This window comes from Sorex fumeus, unplaced genomic scaffold, assembly GCF_029834395.1.
Source record: "Sorex fumeus unplaced genomic scaffold, SorFum_2.1 ptg000061l, whole genome shotgun sequence".
NCBI lineage: Eukaryota > Metazoa > Chordata > Mammalia > Eulipotyphla > Soricidae > Sorex > Sorex fumeus.
The window spans coordinates 14,337,049-14,345,851 of record NW_026606118.1 but is presented as its reverse complement, the minus strand read 5'-3'; positions in this window follow the sequence as shown (position 1 = coordinate 14,345,851).

The window sequence follows — 8,803 nt, the reverse complement described above, 5'->3', positions numbered from 1 at the left end:
TCATGTCCAGAGGAAAGCAGATTCTAAGGTTAAACGCTATAGAAATATTACCATGTACACACACACACACACACACACACACACACACACACACACACACGCACATATACATGTTTAGAATATGGTATTTACTTCTAAGGAAATGTTTTTTTTATCACTTCTAGCATATTATTTATTTTTTTTCCCGTCCCCGCACCTCCCAGCCCTGCCCCATGGTCGGCCCATACCTCCATCCCAGCCTCCATTCCCCTGTCGCGCCCCTGGGTTGGCTCGTCCCCCCCACCTCGCCCTGGAGTCGCCAGTCCCCCCCCCCCGCCCGCCTCGGGATCCGCCCTTCCACCTCCCCCTTAGGGACAGCCATCCCCCACTCCTCTGAATCAGACATCTCTCCCTGCCCCCCTCTAGCATTTATAACAAGCAATATAAAATGAATTATTTAGGGTCTGCTGTAAGGGCAGGCATTAGGGGTAGTTGGCAAAATTAGAAATAGTAGTGGTGGAAAGGTGAAATGGTGGTGGAATTTGGTGTTGTAATTTTTTTTAAAATTTTTATTAGTGAAACACCATGAGGTACAGTTGTAGACTTACAAATTTTTTTTAATTTTTATTTATTTATTTATTTATTGAATCACCGTGGGAAAGGTTACAAAGCTTTCAGGTTTAGGTCTTAGTCATGCAAATATCAAACACATTTCCCTTTACCAAAACTTATTTTTTACCATGAAGAACCCCAATAAAACTCCACCCCCCACTCCTCCCAGTCCCTGTGGGGCAGATGAATTCTAGTTAACACTCTATCTCCTTTGATTAGATTCATTGTTTCAATAAAAGATTCACCACTATTATTTAGAGTTTACCCCCCCCCCCCAAATCAGACATGCTGACAAAGCATTGTGAAGTGATTTGCTTTCTACAGCTGGGTTCAAGAATTATATGTTGGTTTTGGATTTCTGTTATTTTACTTATTGACCCTGGAAGTATTTCTACTGAAAGTCAGATAGTTAAGAAATTGGTTTCTGTGCTCTGGAGACGTGGCCGTGCTGGAGAGCCGCTAGTGGGGGGCAACTGGTGGCCTCGGTAGGGCGTGAAGGGCGGACCGAAATGCCCCCCTTCCCATGAGGTTTTAGTCGCCCCCAGTCCCCCAGCTCATACCTGCTGTCCACAAGGCTCTCATGCAGCCGCCATCTTTCTTTCCAGAGAGGAGAAGGCGACTGGGGCAACACCCTTTCCCCTCCGGACAGACCTGATGGCCTGGATTAATGCATAGTCCGTTCACTTTTCTGCTCCAAGCTGCCGGGTTCTGCATTAAGTCCTTGTGCTTCTGGGGCTGTGGCCGTGCAGGAGAGCCGCTCATGGGGGGGCAACTGGTGACCTCGGTAGGGTGTGAAGGGCGGACCGAAATGCCCCCCTTCCCATGAGGTTTAAGTCGCCCCCACTCCCCCGGCTCATGCCTGCTGTCCACAAGGCTCCCATGCGGACGCCATCTTTCTTTCCAGAGAGGAGAAGGCGACTGGGACAACACCCTTTCCCCTCGGGACAGACCTGATGGCCTGGATTAACGCATAGTCTGTTCACTTTTCTGCTCCAAGCAGTCGGGTTCTGCATTAAGTCCTTGTGCTTCTGGGACCGTGGCCGTGCTGGAGAGCCGCTCGCGGGGGGCAACTGGTGACCTCGGTAGGACGTGAAGGACGGACCGGAACGCCCCCCTTCCCATGAGGTTTTAGTCGCCCCCACTCCCCCGGCTCATACCTGCTGTCCACAAGGCTCCCATGCAGCTGCCATCCTTCTTTCCAGAGAAGAGAGGGTGAATGGGGCAACACCCTTTCCCCTCCAGGCAGACTTGATGGCCTGGATTAACGCATAGTCCGTTCACTTTTCTGCTCCAAGCTGCCGGGTTCTGCATTAAGTCCTTGTGCTTCTGGGGCCGTGGCCGTGCTGGAGAACCGCTCGTGGGGGGCAACTGGTGACCTCGGTAGGGCGTGAAGGACGGACCGGAACACCCCCCTTCCCATGAGGTTTTAGTTGCCCCCACACCCCCGGCTCATACCTGCTGTCCACAAGGCTCCCATGTGGCCGCCAGCTTTCTTTCCAGAGGGAGGAGGGCGAATGGGGCAACACCCTTTCCCCTCCAGGTAGACATGATGGCCTGGATAAACGCATAGTCCTTTCACTTTTCTGCTCCAAGCTGCCGGGTTCTGCATTAAGTCCTTGTGTTTCTGGGGCTGTGGCCGTGCTGGAGAGCCACTCGTCGGGGGCAACTGGTGACCTCGGTAGGGCGTGAAGGACGGACCGGAACGCCCCCCTTCCCATGAGGTTTTAGTCACCCCCACACCCCCGCCTCATGCCTGCTGTCCACAAGGCTCCCATGCGGCCACCATCCTTCTTTCCAGAGAAGAGAGGGCAAATGGGGCAACACCCTTTCCCCTCTGGCAGACTTGATGCCTGGATTAACGCATAGTCCTTTCACTTTTCTGCTCCAAGCTGCTGGGTTCTGCATTAAGTCCTTGTGTTTCTGGGGCTGTGGCCGTGCTGGAGAGCCGCTTGTGGGGGGCAACTGGTGACCTCGGTAGGGTGTGAAGGACGGACCGGAACGCCCCCCTTCCCATGAGGTTTTAGTCGCCCCCACTCCCTCGGCTCATGCCTGCTGTCCACAAGGCTCCCATGTGGCCTCCATCTTTCTTTCCAGAGAGAAGAGAGGGCGAATGGGGCAACACCCTTTCCCCTCCGGACAGTCATGATGGCCTGGATTAACGCATAGCCCGTTCACTTTTCTGCTTCAAGCTACTGGGTTATGCATTAAGTCCTTGTGTTTCTGGGGCTGTGGCCGTGCTGGAGAGCCGCTCGTCGGGGGCAACTGGTGACCTCGGTAGGGCGTGAAGGACGGACCGGAACGCCCCCCTTCCCATGAGGTTTTAGTCACCCCCACACCCCCGCCTCATGCCTGCTGTCCACAAGGCTCCCATGCGGCCACCATCCTTCTTTCCAGAGAAGAGAGGGCGAATGGGGCAACACCCTTTCCCCTCTGGCAGACTTGATGCCTGGATTAACGCATAGTCCTTTCACTTTTCTGCTCCAAGCTGCTGGGTTCTGCATTAAGTCCTTGTGTTTCTGGGGCTGTGGCCGTGCTGGAGAGCCGCTCGTGGGGGGCAACTGGTGACCTCGGTAGGGTGTGAAGGACGGACCGGAACGCCCCCCTTCCCATGAGGTTTTAGTCGCCCCCACTCCCCCGGCTCATACCTGCTGTCCACAAGGCTCCCATGTGGCCGCCAGCTTTCTTTCCAGAGGGAGGAGGGCGAATGGGGCAACACCCTTTCCCCTCCAGGTAGACATGATGGCCTGGATAAACGCATAGTCCTTTCACTTTTCTGCTCCAAGCTGCCGGGTTCTGCATTAAGTCCTTGTGTTTCTGGGGCTGTGGCCGTGCTGGAGAGCCACTCGTCGGGGGCAACTGGTGACCTCGGTAGGGCGTGAAGGATGGACCGGAACGCCCCCCTTCCCATGAGGTTTTAGTCACCCCCACACCCCCGCCTCATGCCTGCTGTCCACAAGGCTCCTATGCGGCCACCATCCTTCTTTCCAGAGAAGAGGGCAAATGGGGCAACACCCTTTCCCCTCTGGCAGACTTGATGCCTGGATTAACGCATAGTCCTTTCACTTTTCTGCTCCAAGCTGCTGGGTTCTGCATTAAGTCCTTGTGTTTCTGGGGCTGTGGCCGTGCTGGAGAGCCGCTCGTGGGGGGCAACTGGTGACCTCGGTAGGGTGTGAAGGACGGACCGGAACGCCCCCCTTCCCATGAGGTTTTAGTCGCCCCCACTCCCCCGGCTCATGCCTGCTGTCCACAAGGCTCCCATGTGGCCTCCATCTTTCTTTCCAGAGAGAAGAGAGGGCGAATGGGGAAACACCCTTTCCCCTCCGGACAGTCATGATGCTCCAAACTTAACTATGATTTTCAGAGAGAAACGTTGGGTGGTTTACTTCCCATAGATCACTTTGTATATAGAGAGATGTCGCGCGGCCACTTATACGACCGCGCGGTTTTGAGAAAAAGTCCTAGTTCCCACATGCTCGAGCTGTGGTTGTAGAGGCTTCTGGTCACCGGGGTTCCATCTGGGGGAGGCGGGATGCGGTACCTACCCCATCTGGGGCTTCCCGATGATCTCAGCTCTTTTTGGAACCTGTTTTTTTTTTTTTCCTTCGGAATCTGTGGATCCCGCCCTCCATGTTCTCCTTCTCTTCGGCTGAATGCTGTAAATCTGCAGCTGGGGGGCGGGCTGTGGGCGTGACTTCCGGAATCTGAGGTTACCTGGGAGTTGTAGTCCCGGCAGATTTGAGGAAAAGTCCAAGTTCCCGCATACTCGAGCTGTGGTTGTAGAGGCTTCTGGTCACTGGGGTTCCATCTGGGGGAGGCGACTTACAAATTTTTGTGCTTGGGTTTCAGTTATACAATGATCACTACCCATCCTTCCACCAGTGTCGATTCTCCACCACCACTGATCCAAGTACCAGGAGGATTATTCCATGGTGTTGTAATATTGAAAGCAACAAAATATCATAAAGAACTTTATAAAATAAATAAATAGATTTTGAAAATAAATAAAATACGGTATGTGTTAGGCCAGAGTGATAACACAGACCCTAAGACTTGCCAACCCAAACCCTATCCCTGTCACCCTGTAATTTCCCTCTGGCCTAGTAGGAATGTTCATCCCTGAGCACAGAGCCAGGAATAATCACTGAACACCACCACCATTGGTTTGGTATGGCCCCCAAACCAATATATAAATATATGTAATATATATGTGTTATCTATCCTCATATAGGAAGGTCTTTTCTGCCTTTTTTGTTTTTTGGCAAGACTGAAAAGGTATTCGAGTGAAAACTATTTTGGTTACCCAAGGAATAAAGAAGGAAGGGTTGGGGAATAAGCACCTTTTGGCAGTGGGATAACATTGGATTACTGGTGGTGGGAATGGTAAAGATTTACATATAGAGGTAGAAATTAAACCTCTGAACTCCATAATGTTGACAAGCAATGAGAATTTGTGATACATTTAAATTTCAAAAAAGGTAGCTCAAAGGAGATGACTGAACCAAAGCATTTGTAATGACCAGTGTCTGTCTTCTCCTTAGGCGCAGGTTCTGTCTGCCTGCAGGTAATGTTGACATGTCAGAGAATATCCAATGGAGACATCTATGGATTCTGGGAGTTTGGCCGTAACGGACAGATATTCCTCACCTTCCACCCAGAAAGTGAAAAATGGGAAATGGAACATTCCAGAGCCAAATCGTTGAAAGAGAAGTGGGAGAAAGATAGTGATCTGATCAAGTTCTTAAAGAAGATGTCAATGGGAGACTGTAAGAGGTGGCTCAAGGCATTTGTGGAGCACCAGGATAGAAACGGTAACTATGAGAGAAGAAGGAAGCAGTAGTTCTCTTGAGATGAAATTGACCTTCGCCCTCAGGGTATGTGTGTGTGTGTGTTAGAGAATTATGGCCAGAGTTGTGGTCTACCACATTCCTTTCCCAAATTCTAACATCTCTTCCTCATCTCTCATATTTTTGTCACTCACTATAGATGTTTATTCTGAAACAACTTGGGGCTTCGTTCTATTTCCTGACATTTCATCTTACTGTTCCTACTTCTTAGTCACACTCTTGTCTATCCTGGTCTATTTCTGGGAATCTTTCGATTCCACTTCAACTGTCAAGTCCTGAGAGAACTTCTTTACTCACCGGCATGTGTCGTCTCCTCTTCTGTCCAATGAAGAGTGACAGCTGAACATAGCCCCGTGGAGGTGGGACACCTTCCATCTTCCCCTTCCTTTCTTAGCATATCAAGGAGATGCACGGAGCAGGTTAGACTATGTCTTCATTGTGGCAGTGCCAATTATCAGGGGCAATAAATGTGAATAAATTGGCATGAGCATAGAGTTGGAGTCTTAGCAAGGACTTTCACTGTTGTCTTCCTTTCAGCTTCATCAATTTCATCCTCAAATCCATCTCAGGAATCCGAACCGGGAGTAGCAAGGAATTCCACTGATGTCTCCATTTCAGCACCACCAACCACAACTTTACGTCCATCTCTCCCCGCTCAGCACTCTTCTACAAACTGGATCCTCGCTGCAGTTTTAATTATCATTGGCATAGTATTCATTTCAATTTGGTTTTACCGTTGTCTGCGTAAGGCTTTGTGTGACAGGTTCAATATGTCAAAAACAGTAACAAATATCCCCATGGAAACATCACTAGACCTGCTCGAGCAAATTGATGAAGAACGGGAGGAGTGTAGTTATTGGAGGGCTAGAGTGATAGCACAGTAGTGTGTAAACACAAAAAAAAAATAGAAAGGCCGGCATTCAGGCCGCTTCCCCACTCCAGGGAGGTCGATGGCGATGGTCAGGCGAAGGAAGGAAACGAGGCCAAGCTGGTTGGTCTTAGTAGCCGTTTATTACATGGAAGAGATGTATGTCATGGAGGCCCCAGGATCTCTCAAGCATGTGCTCCTCTGTTCTCTCAGCTTCTATCCTCAGCCCTATCTTCCCAGGTTCTCTGATGTATGTGTCCCCCCAGAGAGCCCTGAAATCTCCCTTATATAGATCATAGTACCTCTAAAGGGCGCAATATTATGATGTCATCAAAAGGAGTTACAGAAAGAACACTGAGGCCACAAACATACATTGTTTCCTTACATCTGCAGGCCAGTAATCCTGGCCTCACCTTTTCACAAGCTACAAGCACTTAGATTAGCACAAGAAAGACCAGTCTGCTAGAGCTTGGAATCTACATCTCCAAAAAAGCAGTCTCATCCAAGCTAGTCAGGACACACAGGAAACTGCTTCTAGGACGTGTTTCTCCTCTCCTTGTCCAACCAACATATAAGCATACATAATATTAATCATTTCGTATGGACACAGTAAGAAATACTTTGAGCTTATAGAATTGCTCTCCTAGGGCCATCTCGATCTCAGACTGCAGTGCTCAGGCCAGATATCTTTCCTATACCTAGCAGCAGGGCTCTAGTCTTGTCGTTACTTTTGGATCATGACATCATTTGCCTATGATCAAACTCTTAACTTATAGTTAAGAATCGTGGCACCTTGGCCTGGCCCATCGCGATGCCAGGGTAGCACATAACTTACCAGCTTGCCCTGGTTCCATCCAGTCCCACGTTGGGACCCTGCCCTTAGGGTGCTAGGAAGTGAGGGCAACTGAGGCTTAAGTTGAGAAGGCAGATGCCCAGGAGTGAATAATATTCAAAGCCAATCAATTCCCAAGTTACGGAGCGTATTAATTAATTGTCTTCCTGTATCTATACAAAAGGACATTGCATTAAAGTAAACTGCTCTATCTTAAACTAAGAAGCTTCTGCACCTCCAAAGAAACAGTGACCAAAATACAAAGACAGCCTACAGAATGGGAAAGGATATTCACCAAGTACACATCCGACAAGGGGTTGATATCAAGGATATACAAGGTACTGGTTAAACTCCACAAGAAGAAATCACCCAACCCCATCAAAAAATGGGGTGAGGAAATGAACAGAAACTTTCGCAAAGAAGAAATTCGAATGGCAAAAAGGCACATGAGAAAATGCTCTACATCACTAATCATCAGAGAGATGCAGATCAAAACAACAATGAGATATCATTTCACACCACAGAGACTGGCCCACATCCACAAGAACAAAAGCAACCGGTGCTGGCGCGGATGTGGCGAGAAAGGGACCCTCCTTCACTGCTGGTGGGAATGCCGGCTGGTCCAACCCTTTTGGAAAACAGTATGGACGACTCTCAAAAAATTAGAATTTGATCTCCCATTTGACCCAGCTATAGCACTCCTGGGAATATATCCCAGAGAGGCAAAAAGGTATAGTCGAAGTGACATCTGCAATTGTTTGTTCATTGCAGCACTCTTTACAATAGCCAGAATCTGGAAAAAACCTGAGTGCCCAAGAACAGATGACTGGTTAAAGAAACTTTGGTACATTTACACAATGGAGTACTATGTAGCTGTTAGAAAAGATGAAGTTATGAAATTTACATACAAGTGGTACTACATGGAAAGTATCATGTTAAGCGAAATGAGTCAGAAAGAGCGGGATAGACACAGAAAGATTGCATTCATCTGGGGAACATAAAGCAACAAAAAGGGAGAGTGACACACAGGAATGGCTGAGATTAGTACCAGGAATTTTGCTCCATGAATGGAAGGCCAGCCACAGGCTCTAGGTGAAAAGGAAGCTCAGATAGAGAAGAGAGTACCAAATGAAGGGTGTTGTGAGGGCCCTCCCAGGGTGGGAGAAGCACGCTAAAAGTAGTCGATAGACCAAACATGATTGCCACTCAAAGCCTCTCTTGCAAAACACAGTACCCAAAAGAAGAGAGAGAGAGCAAGGGGGAATACCCTGCCACAGAGGCAGGATGGGACGGGGGGGGGGATGAGGGTGGGGGGGATGCTGGGACCCATTGGGATGGATGACGGGCACTGGTGGAGGTATGGGGACTTGATCATTGTATAACTGAAACCCAAGCACAAAATTTGTAAGCCTATAACTGTACCTCATGGTTTTTCACTAATAAAAAAAAAGAAAAAAAAATAAATAAAAATAAAAAGTTTAAAAAAAAAAAAAAAGTAAACTGCTCAAAAGACATAAGGAGAGGAGAAAGACAAATATTAACTTACAGTACAGCTTCAGTGTCTAAGCAGGATGAGACCTTACAAATTGGTTGGGGAAGAGAGCATAGAAGAGGTCACAGACAGACAAAGTAATGGGAGTGACTCGGGAGCACTGTGATGGGTACAAT